The sequence below is a fragment of the Toxorhynchites rutilus genome, chromosome 2 (assembly GCF_029784135.1).
Source record: "Toxorhynchites rutilus septentrionalis strain SRP chromosome 2, ASM2978413v1, whole genome shotgun sequence".
Taxonomy (NCBI): Eukaryota; Metazoa; Arthropoda; class Insecta; order Diptera; family Culicidae; genus Toxorhynchites; species Toxorhynchites rutilus.
Genome location: NC_073745.1, coordinates 134229617 through 134253251, shown reverse-complemented (window position 1 = coordinate 134253251; position 23635 = coordinate 134229617). Strand labels below are relative to the sequence as shown.

Genomic DNA, 23635 nt, shown 5'->3' with positions numbered 1-23635 from the left:
TTTGGTGGATCTAGAATATCTGATATGTATTATCAGGGTGCCAATGAATGTATGGGAAAGAATCGACCCTAAAATTTCAAAAAGTTACCCTATACAAAATGTTAACCACCTGGAAAAAACATCCTATGCCAAATATCAGCTCAATCGGACTTAAGGGAGAGTGACGCAAAGCGGTCAAAGTTTGAGTTTTTTGTGTTTTAATTTCACTTCTATATTTTCTTACTTCCATATAGAGAAATATAAGATATTTTTCAGACTCACTGGGTCGGTGTACGTAGTGTGAGAGAATAGTTTACAATCGAGCAAGATTTCATCGAAAAGCTGCTGCTGACCAGGACTAAGAATAAAACTGCTCTTTGGTCTTTTTGTTGGCAGCTTGAATAATAAAAAATAAGTAACACAAATTCATCCAATAATATAAAACATACAGTAAAACGTGTTTTTGTGCGGTTTTTTGTGCAATTTTTTTTTGTGCGGTTTTCTGTTCTTGTGCGGTTTTTTTCGCACGATTTTTTTGTGCAGTATATAAAAAGAAGCATATTCGACGAAGTTATCGTCCACTTAGTTTTTTTCGATGGTTTATATGCATTTCAGTGCGAAAAAGGCATATTTGCGTCTCAATTATCCACTTCTGAAATCATTCTTCTCCTCCCATCAAATGCTCTTAGTTTTTCCAAGTTTTTGCATGACATGATATCTAACAGCATCACGTTTCGGTTTTGTTCTCCTCTATTGAATAATGTTGTAGAAACGGTCATTTTGAATGTGGCACAAAAAAGAATACAGGTGAACTGTTTTTTGTATTCAGCTGGAGATGGTGCGTCATTACTGATAACAATAACTGTATTGCTGTATGCTTCCAGTGATTGGGTCCCATCATTCTCTAAAGCCAGATTGAGTTTGTAGATTCGGAATACTGGTCAAACAGATCAAACGTTTGGTGTTCGTCAATAAATACGGCCCCAAGCCAATTTCATTCTGGAAAAAGGTGATGTAGTCAGACGAAAGCAAACTCGAGCTTTTCGAAACGAAACAACGACCCACAGTATGAATTAAGCGAGAAGAGGAGCTGCTTAACAAGAAAGTTCAGAAGACAGTGAAACACGGTGGCGTCAACATCATGGTCTGAGGGTGTTTTGCTTGGCCCGGTGTCGAAAACCTGGTTCAGATCGATGGTATAATGAATGCTGACAAGTACATCGATATCCTTATGCACAATTTGAAGAGCTCAACACGAAAGATCGGTTTGCCGAAGCATTGGATCTATCGGCAAGCATACGGCACACAAAACGATGTCCTATTTCCGTCAATCTCGTGTAAAGTTGAAGAATTGACCGCCGCACTCACCCGAACTAAACCCGATGGAAAATCTGTGGCCAATTCTTGGTGGATAAAAGCACGGTGACCAACAAAACTCTGCTGTTTGAGGAACTTTCAACGACGTCATAACAAATTGATCAATATTACCTGCAAAACTTGGTTGAACGCATGCCTCGACGTCTGCAGGAAGGAACTCGACGTCTGTGTCAAAGGAAGACACACGAAATACTAATGACAGGTTTGTTATACTTTTGTTTCTAATACACGACATGTATTCTTTTTATTTACAAGATCAAAATGAGCAATTAATATTCATTCACTATTTTGAAGAACAAACCAAACTAGAACAAACATTTGTTTGTTTGTTGAAGAACAAACCAAACTAGAACAAACATTTGTTTGTTTGTTGAAGAACAAACAAACCAAACAAAATACTACTGATTTCTCATCCGTTGCAAGATCATGAATCCATTGGTGATCGATAACTTCGAAAATCTACTCCAACTGACTCCTCAGTCAAGTTTTATGTCTTTATACCATGAGTACCTTACCCACGACGTGCACCCTTCACCAGGCATCTCCAACCAAGTTTGCTTCCCATACTTTTGCAATTCTTCTGTCATTTTTTATCTGTCCATGCGACAAAAAATCCATGGAATCCCAGATCATCTACGCTCCGAATCTATTCCGCCGATATTTTTGGCAGAATATGGGAAAGTTAGATCTGATAAAATGTTCTTTACTGACGGTTCATGCATAAACGGGTCCACTGGCTTCGGCATCTTCAATGAAGATTCCAGTGCCTCTTTCAAACTCAAAGATCCTTGTTCCGTGTATGTCGCTGAACTGGGTGCGATATACTACGCACTATGGATCATTGAAACATTGCCCATCGACCATTATTTTATTTTTTCAGACAGTCTCAGCTCAATAGAGGCAATCCGCTCAATGAAAGTTGATAAACGCTCATCTTATTTCCTAACAAAAATAAGACATCTATTGAGTGTTTTGGTCGAAAAATTATTCAAGATTACCTTAGCATGGGTTCCCTCTCATTGCTCGATTTCGGGGAATGAGAAGGCGGACTCGCTAGCTTAGGTGGGTGCTTCAGAAGGCACACTTTTTGAAAGGCAAATTACTTATAATGAATTTTTCCACATTCCTCGTCAGCACACGCTCGTAAGTTGGCAGCGCATGTGAAGTGAAGATGAGTTCGGTCGTTGGTTACACACGATTATCCCTAAGGTCTCGACGAGTGCATGGTTCAAGGGATTGAATGTAGGTCGTGATTTCATTCGCGTGATATCTCGGCTTATGTCCAATCACTACAACCTAAACGCGCATCTTTATCGCATTGGGCTCGCAGCAAGCAATCTATGTGATTGTGGCGATGGCTACCACGACATCGAGCATGTTGTCTGGTCGTGTATCCGGTTCCATGCTGCCCGCTCTCAGCTATCCAGAGCATTGAGGGCACAAGGCAGACAATCGAATATCCCCGTCCGGGATATCTTAGGTAGCCGTGATCCTGATCTTCTGCTCCATCTATACCTGTTCCTCAGAAACGCTGATGTCAACGTTAAATGATGTTTCCTTCGTTGTGTCCCTGTTTCATATCCCTCCTATCCGATCTATGAACTTTGACTTAGTCGCGGCAATACATACACACACTCTTTACAGATACACGGGTCGAAGGTTGTGCAGTCCACTGATGATTCAACAAGAGCCAAAGGTTGTACCGCTCATGACAACTCTACACGAGCTGATGATTGCGCCGGCTAGTGATCATTCTATCCTGGATTCCTCGAGTCGAGAAAGACGCACTACGCTAGATATGGGGTGCAGACTAGGGGGGCGTTGCTGATTAACGGTCAGCTGCATCCCAATAGGAAGTATCCCATGTCGGGCACACGTACAGAGCACTGAAGACTGCAACATCCCAATTATGAGAACACTTGTAATACTAACCTCGAGCAAACCGCGAGTAATCGGTTACATATTACTAACATAGTTGTAAGCAAACATTGTCAAAATATTGAACTCCCGGCTCCGTTATGCTGACGCCATATCAGCCTTAATAAAAATATATATTTTGGATAAAAAAAACCAAACTTTAACGAATTTTTTATCCTCTCACTTTTTTTTGGCATCAAAAATGGCTTTGAAGACTCCGATACGTACTTTCTTGGGCGATTGTTTAGTTAAAAAAAAACATTGACGGTTTTGCGACACTAGTAAATGAAGTCCAATTGAGCTGATTTTTTGCATAAAGTAAGAAGGAAGTTTCGTATGTTTCATTTATTTGATATCCATCCATATTGACAGTCCCTATATATTGAATCGATGAAGACGATATTACTTCAAGCATAAACCGATCCATTTTGTGCTACAAATAGTAATTCTTACAAAGTATCATAACACGAGTTCCATAAGAGCTGCAGTATGAAATTAACACGTGATTCAAAAATAAACCAAAAGATGAACCATCGCTTATTACACGGATTCTTTTTGTCCATTACTTCCCGTATGAAAATATCGCGTCAATGTCAAGAAAGTGTTCCCCAGTGTCAAAAACATTTCGATCAAATTACCCGATACGAAAGGGCACCACACCACACACATTGCATTGTCAACCTTCGATTGTGCAAATATTCCACTAGCTTCTTCAGCGTTAGCGCTTCATAAATAACCAAAAAAATACGCCAAAAATATTCCTTCCCAACTCAGTCAACAGCAGCGCCGACGTTAGTATATTGTAAATTGAAACGTTTCACACCTTAGCTCTAATTTATGCTAATGGAACGGTTTCACACGCCTAGGTAAACGTATTGGCTCTGCCCCAGTCGGTCCGTGCAATTTGAATAAGCTCCGATCGACAACGATGGCGTTATGGCGTTGTAGTTCGTGTAACAACGTCACCGTCGTCACGAGGTTGCAACTTTGTCCAGAGAGATAAAGTAGGTTTTCTTCCGTTTCCTTCAGAATATTCATCACCCTCTTTTTCCGCCCTGAGATGGATTTTTGTTAGTTTTTTTTTTGGAGAATTTTATTCAACGATCAGTTAAATCGGTTCGCTGTAGAAACAGGAGGCAATCTCTCGCAGTTTAAACGGAAATCCTCTTCCGTTCTCGATGTGTTCCGATGAGAAATGTTTATCCATTTTATCGTTATCGTATTTATATCATCTTTTTCTTATTTTTAGAACTATTGGACAACATGGAATGTAATAACACCGAGTGTTGTGGATTAACATTATTATTAAGTTCCTTGAATGCATATTGGGTAAATTTCAAAAATAAAAGAATCGAATCATCATCAATCAAATAAACTACATAATATCCAAATGAAGGAAGTAAAAAATACAAAAATAAAATCAGAAAATTAATAATTGAAAACAACATGAAAGAGCAACTTATTAATACAGAGCTCTGTAGACTATTGTTTCTCTAGCTACTCAAGGGTAGGGCCGTTTGTCCTGATTTGGCAAGAAATGTACTGATATTGAGATCATTTCGGGGCGTCCTGATTATATTTTCATATTCTGATTATCCTGAGAATTTCATGAGAAATTATTTTACTGACGAATCATAATTTTTGAAGTCGCATTACTTCTTTCAGTGGGGATGTCAAATCAGAAAACTCTTCCACGTTCCTATAAAATTGTTTAAATGTAATTACATATGTTTGACGCGAAAGGATTTCGTTGATTTGTATACGCATCGAATCATTTTTTCCCTAAAATGTGTTTGACATGCTAAAAATAACTATTTCATAATTCGTACTTGATTAAAATTAACAAGAAATGTAAGCATCCCTTTTGTCATACATTTGTTATGTGCATTTCTGTATTGTCAATAGCGAGCAACTAATGCAGTGGCGAAGCCAAATATTCATATACAACTGCGAAAAAGGTGCGTAAATTGATCGCTGCCAATGCAAATGCAGCCTTCGTTTTACGGACACTGGGGAAAGAGAAATATTACAATTTAAGCTCAGTCCGTTTTCAATTTAAGTACTTTTAAAGTTAAATTAACCAGATTTCAAATACACGGTCATTTAGCATTCACAAGTCTCCGGGCCAGCGTGCACGCAACAGCTTTTTTTCAAATGGCCTTTCTCGAAGCCTTGCCTCTCAATTTTCCTAACAGACTATGAGGCGTATGAACCGAAGAAAGTGTAAAGTCCCTACAATTCAACGCTTCTGCTACTACACTCGATAAAACAATTAAAGGAGCAGAGTCGAGGAGCAGAGGTTGAAATTTTGAGGTGATTTTTGAGATGATGTAACTTCGAGAAAAATCAACGAATGGAGATGGGATGTACATCATTCTGATGCATAAGTTTTAAAATTTTGAAATGTTCTACGAACGAACACATTCACTATACAAATGGAGAGAAATAACGAGAAGAATCGAAAAAAATCGATTTCTTTATGTGTTTTCAAAGATTTTGTGGACAAATCCAATAATCCAATCACAAATCCAATAAACCTTATCAACCAGCTTTTTTTTTAATTTGATTTCTATAACGTTCCCATAGGACCTTTCAATACAGAGATATTTTTGTTTGAATGAAAAAAATCGTATGTGATGATGAATAGTTGAAAAAATAATGAGCGCACCGTAAATCGAAAGGTAGTTTGAAGTCTCTAATAAGTTCTGTACAAGAATAATTTGTTACTTTGACCATAATTTTTTTTTATTTTTTTGCTTCGATTGCCAAGAATTTTTTTTATAGTGTTTTACAAAACCTACTTTTACTATGCAAATATTGCAATAAGTTCTAATATTTGCAGGCAAATTTTTAGCCGAGTGTATCCCCTAAACCCCTGTGATGGTTTCATATTGAAACGTTTAGTTGTTTTTTCTGCCGATCGATCACAATGCGAAGTAAATTAGAGGAGCACAAAAGTACAAAATGCTATGCGTACTCTCGAAATGAACGATTCCCAACTTTCGTTTCGAAAACGAAAGTTGTAAATCGTTTTCTGCTTTCGATGGTTGCATCAGAACAGCTTCTATTCCATGAATTGTACTCCGTCACTATTGCGCATGATGTTGGAAAACTGTAAAATCACCTAAAAGTCTTCTATGTTCGTACAAAGATGGAAGCCATCTTCTCCGAAGTATTCTCTTCGCATTTGAGTACATGTTGAGTAGGGGAATATTATAGTCCAACACATTGTTGTTCAAGATAGCAAACGGCTTTTAGTATAAAAATTCAAAATAACACCTTTTTCAACATTAGAAAAAAAGATGAAACATCGATCTTTTTTGCTTGGACGTAAAGTGGTCACTCGTACATATCAAGCTGAATGGGATAGATTTATGCGTTTTTTTTGTCCACATTTGTTCAAATCATATTTGATATAGAGCAATTCCGCCCCAAATCAGCCGAAAACAGCAAATTTTGACGCGACCCTCTTTGATTTTATTGAAACTTGGTACTTATGATGGAAACTACCTGAAATCACAATTTTCATTATCATATGACCAGCTTTAATTGCGACTGATTTTTCGAAAGGGCGTAATCAAAATCAATGATCTTTCTTTCAAAAAATCGTGAATCGAAATCCAGATGTCTGATTGCAACATGATGTATGACAAAGTTGTTGAAAAATAAATGAATCATTTAGGAAAAATAACATTTTAAATTCAATGTTAAAGAATACAATTAAAAAATTGTAACCCCTCCTTCGATATATTTTAGTATATTTTTGTCTTTTTATGCTATATCAATAAATATTATCAAAAAAAATTTCATCGAAAATTGAAATACTAAAAAAAATCTGAAATATTTAATTTTTTGGATGATTTTGAGATTCAATACTACTTTAATTCTTAATAAAATGTGTTTCTACTTCTTTCCCGATATATGTGATTTTTTCGAAATTTTAGCGGTGTTGCGCGGTAGAAAAAAATATATTTCTGAAATTAAATTTTTTTTTAGAATTTTGACACCCATTACAGGTTGAATTTATGTTTAAATATGTATTGTAATTTGTTTGTGTATGTGTTTTTTTTGACATTGGTGATCTTTTTGCACTGTGGTCACGCGAATTCTAGAGCTTGCAACTCCAGAATACATTCAAGGCGTGTTATCCGGCATATAAATCTCAACTAAGTACTACTAATAAAAATGACGCTAGTAATACCTACGTTGAGAAGACAAAAGTTCCACTGGGAACGTTAGTGCCATCCAAGAATAGAAGAAGAAAAACATTTTTCAGAATATTTCGAGAACTGCGCGGTACGAAAAATATCTAATAATTTTATGAAAACCATATTTTATATCTATTCTGCTGTAATTTTCTAATATTATTTTTTTCTATTTTCTTAAAATCTATTATTGTATTGTATTAGTGTATCCGTAAATGAACCCCAATCCTTATCACCAGCGCTATGGAAAGTATTGCTACAAATTAGAAAATTAGATCATTCTCAATAACTTGGAAAAGAAAATATGGGAAAAAAAATACTCATAATGCATCTTACTATGTTAAGACTACCACTGAAAATATTTTTTTTTTTGCATTTCGAAACTTTTTTTATGCGAAATTGGATAATTCTATAAATAGATCGGATGTTGATATGTTGGTCTTAGGAATTTGAATCCACGATTTAGTTAATAATCAATTTTATAAAAATAAAAAACTGCAGATGGTGAAAATTGGGGAAAAAAAATAAATATAAAAAAGACACCTAGGAACTCATTTGAAAGAAATATTGTGTCTCAAAACTTAATTTAATAATTCGAAAATTTCAAATTGTACCGCACAATTCTCTAAAAGAAAACTACATATAAAATTTGATATGTGATTCTCTTTTATACATATAAATGCATAAAAATAAAAAAAAACAGGTATACTTATGTATGTTTCGCAGTGGAAATAATCATTTAGATCAATTTTACAGATTTGAACGATAACATACAAACTCTCTTGAAATATATTTTTTTGAATCTTGCTGCGAAATGTTGATTTGCGCGATAATATACCCAATGCAAAATATTAGCTCATTCGTATTTCATTTACTAGTGTCAGAAACGTTAAAATTTGAGTTTTTTGAAAGCCGAAAAATCATCAGAAATCGGGGTTTCAAAAAAAATTTGATGGCAAATGTATTATGATTGCACTAAACGTCGATATTTACTGTTATCTCGAAAAACATTTTATGTCAAAATCAAATTTTTTTTCAAATATGATTTTTCAGTTTTCAAAAAACTTAAATTTTCACATCTCCGAAACTAGTAAATGAAATCTGAATGAGTTAATATTTTGCATTGGGTATATTCTCATGCAAATCAACATTTCGCAGGAAGTCCCGTATGAAAAATCTAGATAACTATTTTTATTGGCATCCAAAACTATACGTTCTGCTTCGTATTCCGAAGAAAAGACTATGTTTCAGAGTGTCGATTTTTAACCAAAAAAATTTTACGAGATGAAAGTAGATCTCGACGTTTCATGCAATTTTAAGACATTCGACATAAAAAAATTTTTTTTTTGAAAACCTAAATTTTTTCACTCGCCTCCTTGTGTGATTTTTCGATTTTCAAAAAAACTCAAACTTTGACCGCTTTGCGCCACCCTCCCTTAAGTCCGATTGAGCTCAAATTTTGCATAGGGTGTTTTTTTCAAGTTGTCAAACATTTTGTATGAGGTAACTTTGTGAAATTTTAGGGTCGATTTTTTCCCATACATTCATTGGCACCCTAATATAGATATTTCCTTATTAAAAGTCGTAGTGCTACGTCAAAAAGCTTTCGTCCCGCCCAGAAGACAGTCTAGACTCGTTTTAGAATAATTGAGTAGTCAAAGTTGTCTAATGAGCTAACATCTCTTCATTCCTAAAGGTTGAATGAACTCTGAGAGTGTCCAACAGACGAGTTGGTGCCAATTCCCACCCATGCCGATTCGATATTAATATTCAGATTAAGGAATGCACCTTAGTATTGAATTAAATTCAATGACGCAATACCTGTGGCTAGCTAAGTAACCGATAAAATATTCACGCTAAGATTAATACGATGCGAATCGTGTGTTTTTTTTAATTCTCTATTTATGACGGATATTTTTCATCAACGAATCAAAACAAATTGTAGTGATTAATATCAATATATGAAAAGCGGTAAGCACAGCAACGGGAGATCACAATTCGTTACGGACAATAAAATTCATGTTTTGGGACGAATAAACGCTCTTTTATTACATTCCAATTTTATGACTCTGCGCAGTTTACTGACCGCAATAAAGTCAGATAATAGACGATCGCAAACTTCTTTATTAGATTACAAACAGTGTTAATAAATTATTTTGACGCAAATCGGACGCATATTTATGTGAATAACCGACCGGTTTCGAAATGAGCTGTTTCGATTTCGGAGTCAATCGACCGACCCCCCTCTCACCTTAATGGACACTTTGCATTCTAATGGCCATATTACGGGTGGTTTCTAGTCGGGTGAACCACTCCACTCAAAAAAAAAATCAATGGCAAACGTAACTTGAGGTGCCGACCGTTATAGGGAGCTAACTCGCTTAACGCATTGTTTACTCCGTTTCACACCAGCCTAATATCGGATTCCGAGACGCGGTGGGGTTATCTTCTTTCGCTTTCTCGCGGAATTCGTCTCCGCTAACGATCTATTTTTCAATTATTCGTAAACACACACCGAGTGGCGGAGAGGAATGCCGTCCGAGGACAATTTTCAACGCTGGTCATTGGCCCAATTTATTCGGTCGTTTAATGACCATATGTGGAGTTTTGGAGATTGGAATTTTCCAAACTGATGGAATCAAATTATTTGGGAAGTGTCGTCGTCTCACGGTTATGTTTCTATAAATAGAACTGCCGATAAATATCCGCTTGAGCGAATGCTTTGGAATTCAAAATATGCTTGGGTATACGAACACTAAAAAAAGCTAATGTAGATGATGAAACTGCATGTATGTTTGGAATGATATGCATTTTCCTTCCTCTTTCATTCACACCAAGCTCTCTGTCAGTTTTCTATCAATGTGAGATTTAATTGCTTATTGCTTACAATTTCTGATTACAAAATTTCATCAGTTTTACATAAAACTTGGAGAACTTTCAACAGCATCGCCTATCTATCTATCTATATATATATATATATATATATATATATATATATATATATATATATATATATATATATATATATATATATATATATATATATATATATATATATATATATATATATATATATATATATATATATATATATATATATATATATATATATTATATATTTATAAATGGATTTCTGTCTGTCTGTCTGTCTGTCTGTCTGTCTATCTGTCTGTCTGATTCTTCTTATGGACTCGGAAACTACTGAATCGATTAACATGAAAATTGGTATGTAGGGGTTTTTGGGGCCGGCGAAGTTTTTCGTGATATTTTGAGACTCCTCACCCTTCTCTAAAGGGGGGGGGGGCTCCCATACAAATTAAACACAAATTTCTACATTACTCGGGAATTAATCAAGCAAATGAAACCAAATTAGGCATATTGAGATTTTAGGGTACAATAAATGTTTCTATGGTGGTTAGACACTCCACCCTCCTCTCTAAGGGGGGCGGGGGGGTAGGCTGCCATATAAATGAAACACAAATTTCTGCATTTCTCGAGAATTAACCCAGAAAACGAAACCAAATTTTGCATGTGAAGGTTTTAGAATGCAATGAATGTTTCTATGGTGGTTAAACTTTTCACCTTCCTCTCTAAGGGGGGGGGGGGGGCTGCCATAAAAATGAAACACAAATTTCTGCATTACTCGAGAATCTATCAAGCAAATGAAACCAAATTTGGCATATTGAGGTTTTAGAGCCCTCGCAGAATGCATACTTTTGATCGGCAGAAAGTTTGATCGAGTTGGCCTGTTAGTGCAAAAACCGAACCAACTGAATCGGTATAATGTGCGCATATGCACGTTACGACGGGATCCCGCCCCCGCAGCATAGCAGCATAATCAGGAAACGCAACCCGAAACCAACGAGACGCGCATGCAGCATAATTGAAGATGAACCGCACGCGCGAGAGGTGCAATCCGAAACCCGCGAGCCACCACACACGGATGCTGACGCTGTAGTTCGTCCCAATAAAATAGGTTACTCTGGATTGCCTGAGTCAGTCCCAAATTGAATTCCAAAGTGTTAACACATAAGAAGACGTGTATTAAATGAGAGAATAAAGTTTTTTTTTATCCATCTCGATACCACGATCCTATCTGGCGCAGTCAAGTGAAAGTGTGTGGTAATTAAGTGATAATAGTGATCGCGAAAACCGAACTAGCTACGTTCCAACAGTGCAACAACTCATCCACCGGGAAACCGCTGCAGGACGGATACCAAGCAGTTTGTGTGTTTGAGGAGCGAAATCGGATCCACACACAGAACCCTCCCAAAGAACCCGCACGAAAGGAACAATTTGAGGACTCCAGGAGATGAGAATACACATTTTCCTGTAAGTAACCCAGTTTTTACTTTTAACACAAAAGCAATCAGACACATTTAGTGAATGTATTGCAACGACATATAAACGATACTAATTCAGAGGTGCTAGCCCCTACCCGAGGTAAGCGAATACCTGGAATATCACAAGTGAATAAACAAATACTAACATAAAAAAAAAACACAAACGATAAACCCACAAGAAACGCAGAATAAACTAGCGAATAAAAAGTGAAAGTGAAACCACAAAGCACAAATATGGATAGAAATTCGGCTTCACCGGAGCCTTTGATTCCGGATTTTGATGAGTCTGTGCCAATAGTTGCACAGCAAAGTACAATTGCGGACGAATTAATACAACACATTCAACACTTAACAGAAAATCAAAACAAATTAATTGAAACTATTGCAAAACTGAAACAAAAAGCAGAGGATCCTTTTCTCCAATATAGGACTCCTGACCCCATTCGTAATTTACACGAATTCAAAGGAACTAGAAGAAGTGAAACTCAAGCGTGGATCGACGATGTCGAGAATACGTTAGAGCTATTTAAAAATCAGAAAGGCTCAATGGTGTATTTTCAATACATTAGGGCCATAAAAAGCAAAATTACAGAACGGGCGAAAGACACGCTTATTGCGACCGACGTATACGAAGAAATATTCCCAAGATACCATAGACACACGATAGTGAGACCATTCTACAATGAGGAGGAAATCACCAAAGTATTTAAAATGCTATTGAATCCTAAAGGTGTGAGCGGCATCAAAGCACCTATTTCTCTGATCCAACTTATTCAAGAAACATACAGAAAATATTTCTCGACTAATAAAATTTTCAAGGTTTTTATTTCAGAAACGCTACTGGAAGATGTACGACTGGAAAACACCCAAGATGAAATCATAAAACAGACACACTCCTTAGCGCACCGCGGAATGAAAGAAAATAAAATTCAAATTTTACAAAGATACTTTTTCCCGGAACTCGATCGTAAATTAAAAATTCACGTAGCATCCTGTGACATTTGCAAGAAAAGTAAATATGACAGGAGGCCACCCCAGCTTATCCACAAAAGCACATTTGGAGAAAAACCTTTTGAACGAATTCATATCGATGTATTTTTCATGAAAGGATCAAAATGGCTTGCGATCGTCGACTCATTCTCAAAATTCGCTAACATAATCGCTTTAGAATCCCGAACAATAGTAGACATGAAAAAAGCAATCACAGAACACCTCAGAATATTCGGCAGACCACAAACCATAGTGTGCGATCAAGAACCAACCTTTAAATCAATCGACTTTGTCGGATTTTTGAATGATCTTGGCATCGAAATGCACTTTGCGAGTAATTCAAACTCGAATGGAATCGTAGAACGTTTTCATACGACTTTGATCGAATTATACAGAACCTTGAAACATAAACACACCAACATTTCGCTTAATGACCAAATGAATATCATAACAGATATTTATAATAACACATATCATTCGGTCACTAAGAGAAAACCCCGCGAGCTCGTTTTCAACCAAAGAAACACGGTCGACATCGAAGAAATCACTGAAAACGCGAACAAACTTCAATCCGCAGTGAAATTAGAACTTGACAAAAGGAAAGCAGCGTACGAAAAACAGCACGAAAACAATAAAAAACCACCCCAACTTCATACAAACGATAATAAATATATTAAAATAACGCAACGACTTAACAAAGATCGAGATCCTTATAAAATAGCAACCGTACTAACAGACAACGATTTAACTTTTACCGATAAAAACAACATAAAAATTCACAAAAATCGCTTGAAATCCTAAAGGAATAATAATACAAATTTGATAAACAACTTTACATTTCCTTGCAGACTGTTCGCCCTTACATCCGCAACGACGTATCAGGATGTATCAAATAACAATGGCTTAATAGTCTTTAAAATCAATCAAGTTAAAATAAAACTCGGATACGAAAGAATAATACATAAAATTAATATGAACGATATTAAAAATAATATCTTATACATAGAAAAGCTAGCAAACACATTAAATACAACAACCCATCTAAAAAATACCCTTGATTACAAGTTAAAAATTGCGCACGCCAAAACCAACAGCTTATCTCCTAGGAGAAGTAGAAGAGGACTCATAGACGCTTTAGGTTCTACAATCAAATTCATAGCTGGAAATCCCGATCACGAAGATCTTTTGTTGATCAATCAAAATTTTGATAAACTCGAAACAACCTTGAATAAATTTATAACTAATGAATCAAAACAAATACGAATTAACAATCTCCTAGAAATCCATTTGAGCAATGTATCAAAAACATTAATAGATATCGAGGAATCAGTAAGAGAATCTCAAAATGAGCTAGGATATATCAACCTTATTTTTAACATAGATATTATTATAAGAATACTAGAAGATTTGGAAGAACAAATAACACTATCTAAACTAAACTTGATAAATAAAAATATACTTAGCCCAGCAGAAAAACTTTATATTTGGAATTTTCTAACTAAGCAAAACATAAGATTGACGTATGAAGACGAAATATTTGTTCACATCAATAGTATTGTCTCAATAAAAAGAAATCATTTTATTGTCATTGTAAAAATTCCGATAGTAGAAAATAGGGACTACGAACTACTGCAGTTAGAACCAGTCGGCGGAAACAGCTCGAAGATCAGCACGAACATAAAATACGTAGCAAAATATAAGGAAAAGCTCTTCCAACAATCCGGCAAATGCACGATATGCGAAAGAACAAAGGCAATCACCGACGAATGCATCTCCAATATTCTAAATAACTTCAAAGCAAAATGCATTTTTTCAAAACAAAAGGAAAACCCCGAAATCAGAGAAATAATTCCAGGGACCATAATAGTGGATACCACAGTAAGAATTAACATTTCGGACTCATGTGGCGACTCGAGAGAAATAACAACACCAACCATCATAGAAACTGAAAACTGTACAGTTAAAATAGGAAACAGTACATTCCACAACGTAAACAAAGTTATCGAACAGTTACAATTCATGACACCAATCTTTGGGAAAATTATAGAAGCCAAAGAACATATCCCCGATGCAGAAACACTTCACACCATCACCATAGACAACCTCGAAGAGTTGAACAAAATCAAAGTCCATTTGTCCAAAACACAAACCGTTGGAGGATCACTGTTGACCTCCTTACTCGTCCTTGCAATTCTCCTATTCTTTATTCGCAGATACTTGAAGAATAGGAAGACAAAACCCAATACCACTATTCCCTGCCAGATGCATGAAGCCGCAGCAGATCCTAACCCAAAACCCACGGAAAAGGACGAATCACCATCCACCCCGCAACAACCATCAGAGGCAATGGTTGCGTTGTTGAAGAGTATGAAGAGTCAAACGAGGACGCTCGACACCTAGGGGGGAGGCGTTACGACGGGATCCCGCCCCCGCAGCATAGCAGCATAATCAGGAAACGCAACCCGAAACCAACGAGACGCGCATGCAGCATAATTGAAGATGAACCGCACACGCGAGAGGTGCAATCCGAAACCCGCGAGCCACCACACACGGATGCTGACGCTGTAGTTCGTCCCAATAAAATAGGTTACTCTGGATTGCCTGAGTCAGTCCCAAATTGAATTCCAAAGTGTTAACACATAAGAAGACGTGTATTAAATGAGAGAATAAAGTTTTTTTTTTATCCATCTCGATACCACGATCCTATCTTGCATATCTCTCCATACTGATTAAGTCGGCCGATCAAACTATCGGCCGATCAAACTATCGGCCGTAAAACAATCTGCAGTCTGCGGGGACTCTTAGGATGCAATGAAACCAAATTTGGCATGTGGAGGTTTTAGAGTGCAATAAATGTTTTTACGGTGGTTAGATAGTCCTCCATTTTCTCCAGGGGGGGGGGGTCTGCCATACAAATGAAACATAAATTTCTGAATTACTCTAGAATTAATCAAGCAAACGAAACTAAATTTGGCATGTGGAGGTTCTAGGATGCAATAAATATTTCTATGGTGGTTAGACACTCCTCCCGCTCTCTAAGGGTAGGCTGTCATACAAATGAAACACAAATTTCTGCATAACTCGAAAACTAATCAAGCAAATGGAGCCACATTTGACATTTGAAGGTTTTACGGATGACCACACGTTTCTATAGTGAATACACTCCTCTCCCCCTTCTCTAAAGGGAGCTGCCATACAAACGAAACACAAATTTAGGATGTGAGGGTTTTTGGGTTTGAGAAATGTTTCTATAATGGTATGACACCCCTCCCTCCTCTGGAATGGAGAGGGTCCCATAAAAATATTACACATATTTCAACCAAAAATATTCCAATCAAACATAACAATTGGAAATTTTTGGAAAACTGTGAAAGAAAAAGGTAAAACTCGGAAAATTAAATTCCCATATGTTCTACAATTACATAGAGACAAGTGCTGTTAGTCCATTTGATGTTTGCGCTAGCGAAATTGATCTTTGTTCGAAACTGGAAATGGAGTTTAGTGTTATGTAACGCACTCGTATATCTTCTTCTATCTATACCAAAAAAAAGGATCGCCGGTTGTGTTGATAAGAGCAGAACTCGAGGAAGGAATTGTCCGATGTAGGGCTGTCTTTATCCTATCATATTTTCTGCAAAAAACATTTATTCCATGTAACGGAGAAACATGTTATTTGCAAGTGGTTGAAAAATCTTGAACGAGAATTGTGTCTGAAAATAATCTGATATTATAATGGTGAGTTTTGTTAGAAATACTAGGAATTTTTTTTAGTAAAAGGTAAATTCAACGAGTGCTCCCTTGGCCGAGTGGTTAGCGTCATAACTAACATGCCGGGTGTACGGGTTCGATTCCCGTTCTGGTCGGGGGAATTTTTCGTCAAAGTAATTTCCTCCGACTTGCACTGTGATCACGCGTATTCTAGAGCTTGCCACTCAGAATGCATTCAAGGCGTGTTATTTGGCATAGAAATCTCAACTAAGTACTAATAAAAATGACGCAAGTAATACTACGTTGAGACGGCGAAGTTCCTCTAGGAACGTTAGTGCCATTGAAGAAGAAGAAGAAATTCAACGAGGTCGAATAGAAAATCATCAATGAATAGTTCTGCGATTGGACCCATGAACTTGCTCATAGTAAGAAAACATGAATGTTTGAAGGTATTGATAACAAAAAACAAATTTTGGGCGGGACGAAGTTTGCCGGATCAGCTAGTTGTATATAAATCATCAATTATGTTCCATGGTTTCATAGATTTTTTTATCTGCAATGTTCAAAACGTCTAGGACCTTAAATTAAGCTCTGTCCGGCTGAAGGGACATTCAATAGAAACAAAATTGTAGAGGATTGTGTCCATCGAAAAAAAAAATTTAATTTTATATATTTCCTTTACTCCCCCCTTGAGAGATTTTCGAGGACCAAAAATTATTTTTGTCCATACCTTCATTTCCTCTCAGGTTTAGTCCCATAAGGTCGATTTTCGGCCAAAAATTTTTTCTCGAGATAACACCAGATCTCGACGTTTCATGCATTTCTCAGTCATTTGGCATCGAGAAAAAAATTTCGATTTTCCAAATTTCCCTTACTTGGAAGATTTTCGAGGATTAAAAAATCAAAACTTTGAGCGCTTTGAGGCACCCGTAAATCATGTACGATTGAGCTGAAACTTTGCACAGGTCATTTTTAGGCCAATAAACAAAATGTACATGGTGGGTTTTTGAAATTTGACGTGACCATTTTCGCTGCCACCCTAGTGTAGGTGTAGTGGGCAACAATAGCGGGAAGAAATGAAAAATCGATTATTCTCTGTGTTTTAAAAGATTTTCTGGACTAACACAATTTTTTGCTAACCAACTAAATTAATCCAATTAACCTTATCGACCAGTTTTTATTTGGTTCCAAGAACGTTCCTGTAGGACTTTCCCACACCGAGATATTTCAGTTGAATGAAAAATCACCCCTTCATCTTTGATGATGAATAATTCAATAAACAACCATCGAAATCGAAAGACAATCTTGAAAACTCCAAAAAATTCTGCACAATGATATGGTATTTGTGCAAATTGTAATGGATTATCATTTGAAAGAAAAAGCTATCAAGTTCAATTGAATTTAAAAAAATGTTATAGAGGTGGCTTTTGAGCAGTGGGTGTCAACTGATAGATGTAGAATTGAATTGAATAAAATCTTCAGAAGAATTTTGCTCACGTTTTGTGAAGAAAATTGATTAATTGATACATCACGATTTCATTAAAAATGAACAAGCAAGATTTTCAAAAACAAGAAAACAATGTTTAGCAGAAGGAGAAGTTATAATAATATGTGATTTTTCCGAAAATTATACTTCTACGAAAATTATATATTTTTTTTATAATCCGATGCATGGATGACTTGTTGGAAATTGTAAGTGTTATTCATCTATTTTTTATCAGAATTTAGGAAAAATACGTTTGTAAGAAAAATGAATTTCCATTTTTAAATATTTTTTTTTCAGTTTAATTTGAATTTTTTTATTAGGAGAAAAAACTTTGGCCATTTTCAAAAAGTAGTCTAATCCACAAGTACTGCATCCACTGCATCCATTTCTTCTTGTTTGGATAGGTTCTTCTTCTTTCTGCCGCTATCACTACTTCCCGGTTGCTGGGAATAGGCTACCTGATCAACTGTTTTCTCGATTTCACTTTTGCCGCTGCTAATCGATTTCTCGACAGACACTCTGACTGTAAATTACTAATTTGTATTTTTAGTAACAATTAAAAACTCAACTTACCATTATTTACCAGAATATATTCTTCAAGTATCTCGATGTTCATGTAGTCAAAAATAATCGTAAATACGGATTCAAGAAAGTTTACTTTACTTGGAAACGTAAATCCTTTTTTTATTCATACGGCCTAATATAGAACGGGTGTGAGTGATACTTTCAATTTTTTTCCTCCTTTCGAATCTTATGAATCTTACGATCTTATGACCTCATAAATCAAGAACGAAAATTTTGCTCGTGAGTACAGAGTTCACACGTAGGGGAAGTGGGGACAATACGGGCATGTTAAGAAGAACTTCAATTATAGCGCTGGAAACTCATGCTTTGCAAAACTTAAATGCAGTTTCTTGCAATTCAATATAGGTTTTTTTCAGATTATTCGGCCGAATGTTCCACAAAAAAGTGTTTTCCAATGCTTTTTACTGAAATTGAAACAGACCGAAAAGTAGAACTTATTTCGATGCGGGTCTAATGGATATGTAGTGGGGGGGATATGGACAGGCTTATAATATACGAAGCGTAGAAGTTTATCACTCGTGAGAGGAATAATTTCGCTCTTTCTCAGTGCTTGTGTGTCCGGCTACTGAAATAGAACAAACAGAGAAAGCAATAGAGAAAAGTGTTGAATATTCTTCCTATCACTTTCCATCATAGATTGGATGTGATCTCAACATTCACTGTCCATTTCGACCCCACCAGTATAATTATTTCAATAATTTAAATTTTCCACTTAGGAATGGATTTACTTTGCCGTACATACCCCATATCGCTTCTCTGTAAACTCACAAACTTAAATATAACCATCAGTGAATTCAAATTGATATTAAACAACTCAGAATGCTTAATATCGAAACCGCTAAAATTACATTCACATGCGGAATCATGTATGAATTTTAGTTTGTGTTTACTTTTTCAACTTTTGATCAGTTTTCATTGCCTTAGGGTGGTTGAAATATTATAGAATAACATGTAGAACATGTTCTCATTAACAGAAATTTGAAATTCAAAATGTAACAACCACCTGTCCATATTACCCCCACTGTCCGTATTACCCGCAGTTCCCCTACGTATTGTTGATTTTATGTATTGTCAAAAATAGATAATGGTGAAGGAAGGAACAAATATAGAACAGCCTATGGCTGCACGTGTCTGGAAGAAGAGATGCATACTGAGTGAACTAGGTGTATTGGCAATTCGGACACACATCATATAACCATATAACCAGCTTGTGTATTGTTCTCGCGAGAACAAGAATAAATCATGAATCTATGATCTTCAGCTGCTCCGAAAAATTATCAATACTATCGGCTCATTCCATGGTCACCAAAACACTCCACTGAAGAGTAATTTCGAAATGCAACATTCGAAGTAATAAAAAGCGGATTGAATAAAATAATTCTGCAGTCTTACGTCAATAATGCAGTCGTTTCCTAGGCAGCAACCCCTATATTTTTTAACCCTTTTAAAATTTGTCCAACAATGTTCGTACTCAAAGCTCACAATATATACAGTCTATCGCAAAATTGAGTGTACACAGGCTACTTGACGATACTTTATTTTTTTTTTTATCTGGTATTAAATATTTTGAATACATTGATTCTTTTGATGCATATTAATTACTAACCCATTTAACTAGCTGTACGTGCAATAAATTTCCGAGAAAAGGTTTCTGCTAATTGTTTATTCCTAAAAATTGGAAACAATCTCTATTCTAGGCTTGAGCTTGGGTAGACTGTACACTTCGTAGTTGCTCTCCATGATTGACCTGAACCAGCGAAATTGTACAAAGAGCAAACTGAATGACGCTTGGGAGTAGCAAAGCATTCTCATTGTGCAAGGTTTTATAAATTGAGCTTTAAATAGTCAATAACGACGTCGGCCACGACCTTACAGTCAACAGGGGAAAGGAAGGAATGTTAGTATGATATTCGCCGCCTGAAAGCCAGAATGGTCGCCTCTATAGCGTGGTTCCCTAGCGTTTATCATGGGTGGGTAGTCGTTAGTGGGGAGAGGTGAAAATCAAGATTCACTGAGATAAGTGACGTGATTATGTGAACGCGAACGGACCCTCTGCTCTGGCTCTCAATAGTTTCAGGATCCTCCCCGGACATGCTATCGCAGCGATCCGTCATTCGTAGGTGCAGTTCTAACTAAGAATAAATCAATAACAGTAAAAAAGAACCAAGAACGTAAGAGCAAACGTAATCGTGCAGTAATTTATGATGGGGTTAAGTTTTGAATTAAAGAGACTTTAAACTCTGAGAGTTCATTCGTCTCTTATATAGCTTTTCATGATGAGAGAAAAGGTTTGAAAGAAACCAGCTTTCTAACTCTATGTACAAATGCAATGCAGAGTATGAAAAAAAATATTTGTGTGTATGAGAATAAAAAGGGGAATTTAGCTGACTTCGCCGCGCTCATCGATGATTCTTTTGGCTGTGATACATTCACTACCAAGTGAGGGGCTTAGAACGCAGGAGGTGTAAGTGATTTGATCGATTTCTCTTCATCAACTTTTTCTTTCGTGAATAACTTAGCGCATAAAAACGTTCCAATTTGATTTTGCTATAGAAACCGATAATTGAGGTTCTGACCTATCGTCCACATTGTCAAATAAGCTGGAAATGTGTTTGCAGTTAAGTTATGATCAAAAGAGAAAGTCGATAAAGAGAAATCGATCAAGTCACTTACACCCCTTGCATTCTAAGCCCCTCAAGTAATACTTCGCACTCTTGAAAACAATCTCTATTGTAAGCATCGCAAATTTGAGTGTACACTTTAAATTTCTCCGAACAAATTAGCCTTGTAAGTAAGATTTTTGCGAGTTAGCTACTTTTTTTCATCAGTGATTGGTGTCCACACTTAACCACTGCTTGGGCAGAGTTGGTTTTTATTTTTTATGATGTTTGATGTTTGAAAAAGTTTTTATCAAAATGGCAAGTTAGAGGAAATAAATAGATATTGTTACGCGTACAATGATAATGAGTATGAATTTATATAACAATATTACTTATATACTTTATATACTTGGAAGAACCCACTATACAGCAAAGAAAAATCACCAAAAAAAATCAAAATCATAAGTGGAAATACCAAGGAACCATGGAAAATCTCCCGAGTAGACAGAACGACACAAACGTATCCTGTCTTCATGATAAACGAGTAGTTGTGCGCACATTTCGAAAGAACCATAAAACAAGCATTCTTAAATTGATTACCGAAGTAGCCGGCACCATTGGAAGACCTGTCAGCACGGACACTGTCCGGAGAGAAGCATACAGGAGCAATCTGAGAGGTTGTGTTGGCCGTATAAAAGTCTTTCATCTCGATGGTGAATATGAAAAAAACGACCACAGTTTGCTAAGGCATATGTTAACAGACCTAAGGAGTGAGATGTGAGATGAAAATCAATTTCTTTAGATCGGATGGAGGACAGATGGTGTTAAGGAAACCAGGATCGGTGCTCCAGATTCAGCATTTGGTTCCCACAGTAAAACATGGCGGCGGCAGTCAGATGATGTATGGTGCGATGGCGGCTTCTGGAACTGGAACCATGGAGTTTATCGATTCGGCGATGGACAAGATGGCTTCATTGAACATCCTGAAACGTAAGCTTCAGTGTCCCGTGCAGAAATTGGGTCTCTTTCGTGATTACTACTTTCAACAGAATAATGACCCGGAGCAAACTGATCTCACTGTGCGGAAGTGCCTACTCTATAATACCCCAATCTACTCAAAACACCTCCGCAATCACCGGATTTAAAAACTATTGAGCATCTATGGTGGGCAAACAAAAAATGTCTGAAGAATAAAAATCCAGGAACGAAGCAGAACTCGAAACGACGATCAAGGAAATCAGGGAGAGCATTCCGTTTATAGTGACCAAAAATCTCGCCTCGGCGTTTGCAGACAGTGCTAGACGCCTAAGGGGACAATACCAAATGATAGGAGATTGATTTTTGTTATCTGTTAACATTTCTGAACTGATTTTAATTTTCTTTTTAAGAAAAACTTGAACTGTACACCCAATTTTGCAACGTCTGAATTGAAGATTTTTTGTTTGTTTTTAAACAAGAAGTAGAAATGTAACCATTTTTTCTTCTTATCACTACATGAGAGTAAAAAGGATCAATTTTACGATGAATGTGAGTCGCTTTAACAGGGTCTTTCAGATTAAATGCTCACGCAACAAATTTTAATAACTTCTACAAAAGTAAACCGATTTTTATTTTAAAAAAACGAAAATAAAGCTTTTTTAGGACATTTTCGATGTGACCACCCCTTTGTTCGGCAACGCGTTTTAAACGGTGAACAAAATTCTTCATGCACAACTCTAACATTAACTAACTCCGATGCTGTTGAAAATCCGAGTTATTTCTTCTTTAAGTTCCTCCTAATTTTGTGGATTATTAATATAGCAACGGTCCTTCACGTACCCCCAGAGGAAGTAATCGACGACGAGAAATGTTACCATAAGAGGACAAAGTTTCATTAAGGCTTGTAAATACAAGTTCTTGTAAATTGTACAGTTTAATACTTAAACATCAGACTGACGAGTAGTCGAATATAATCGTCCCGAAGTGGGGAATGCAGTGTTACCATCGACGAAGCGAAAAAATAAATTATAAAGAGCTATTCGATTTTTTTACGTGAGCGTTTTACCTGAAAGACTCTGTAATTATTTACTTTTGAACTCCGAAATACAGTAAAACATGTTTTTGTGCGATTTTCTGTTCTTGTGGGGTTTTTTTGCGATTTTTTTTTTGTGCGGTGTATGAAAAGAAGCATATTTGACGAAGGTATCGTCCATTTAGTTTTTTTAGATGGTTTATATGCATTTCAGTGCGAAAAAAAACATATTTGCGTCTCAATTATTCACTTCTGAAATCATTCCCCTTCTTCTTCTTCTTCTTCTTCTTCAATGGCACTAACGTTCCTAGAGGAACTTCGCCGTCTCAACGTAGTATTACTTGCGTCATTTTTATTAGTACTTAGTTAAGATTTCTATGCCAAATAACACGCCTTGAATGCATTCTGAGTGGCAAGCTCTAGAATACGCGTGA

The 23635-nt window shown here is 36.4% G+C and overlaps 1 protein-coding gene across 5 annotated transcripts in view; it reads right to left on the bottom strand.

Moving 5' to 3' along the window:
• LOC129764731 (receptor-type guanylate cyclase Gyc76C-like) overlaps positions 1-23635 on the bottom strand; it is a 238153-nt gene that overhangs the window by 174350 nt on the left and 40168 nt on the right. The window lies entirely within an intron of this gene.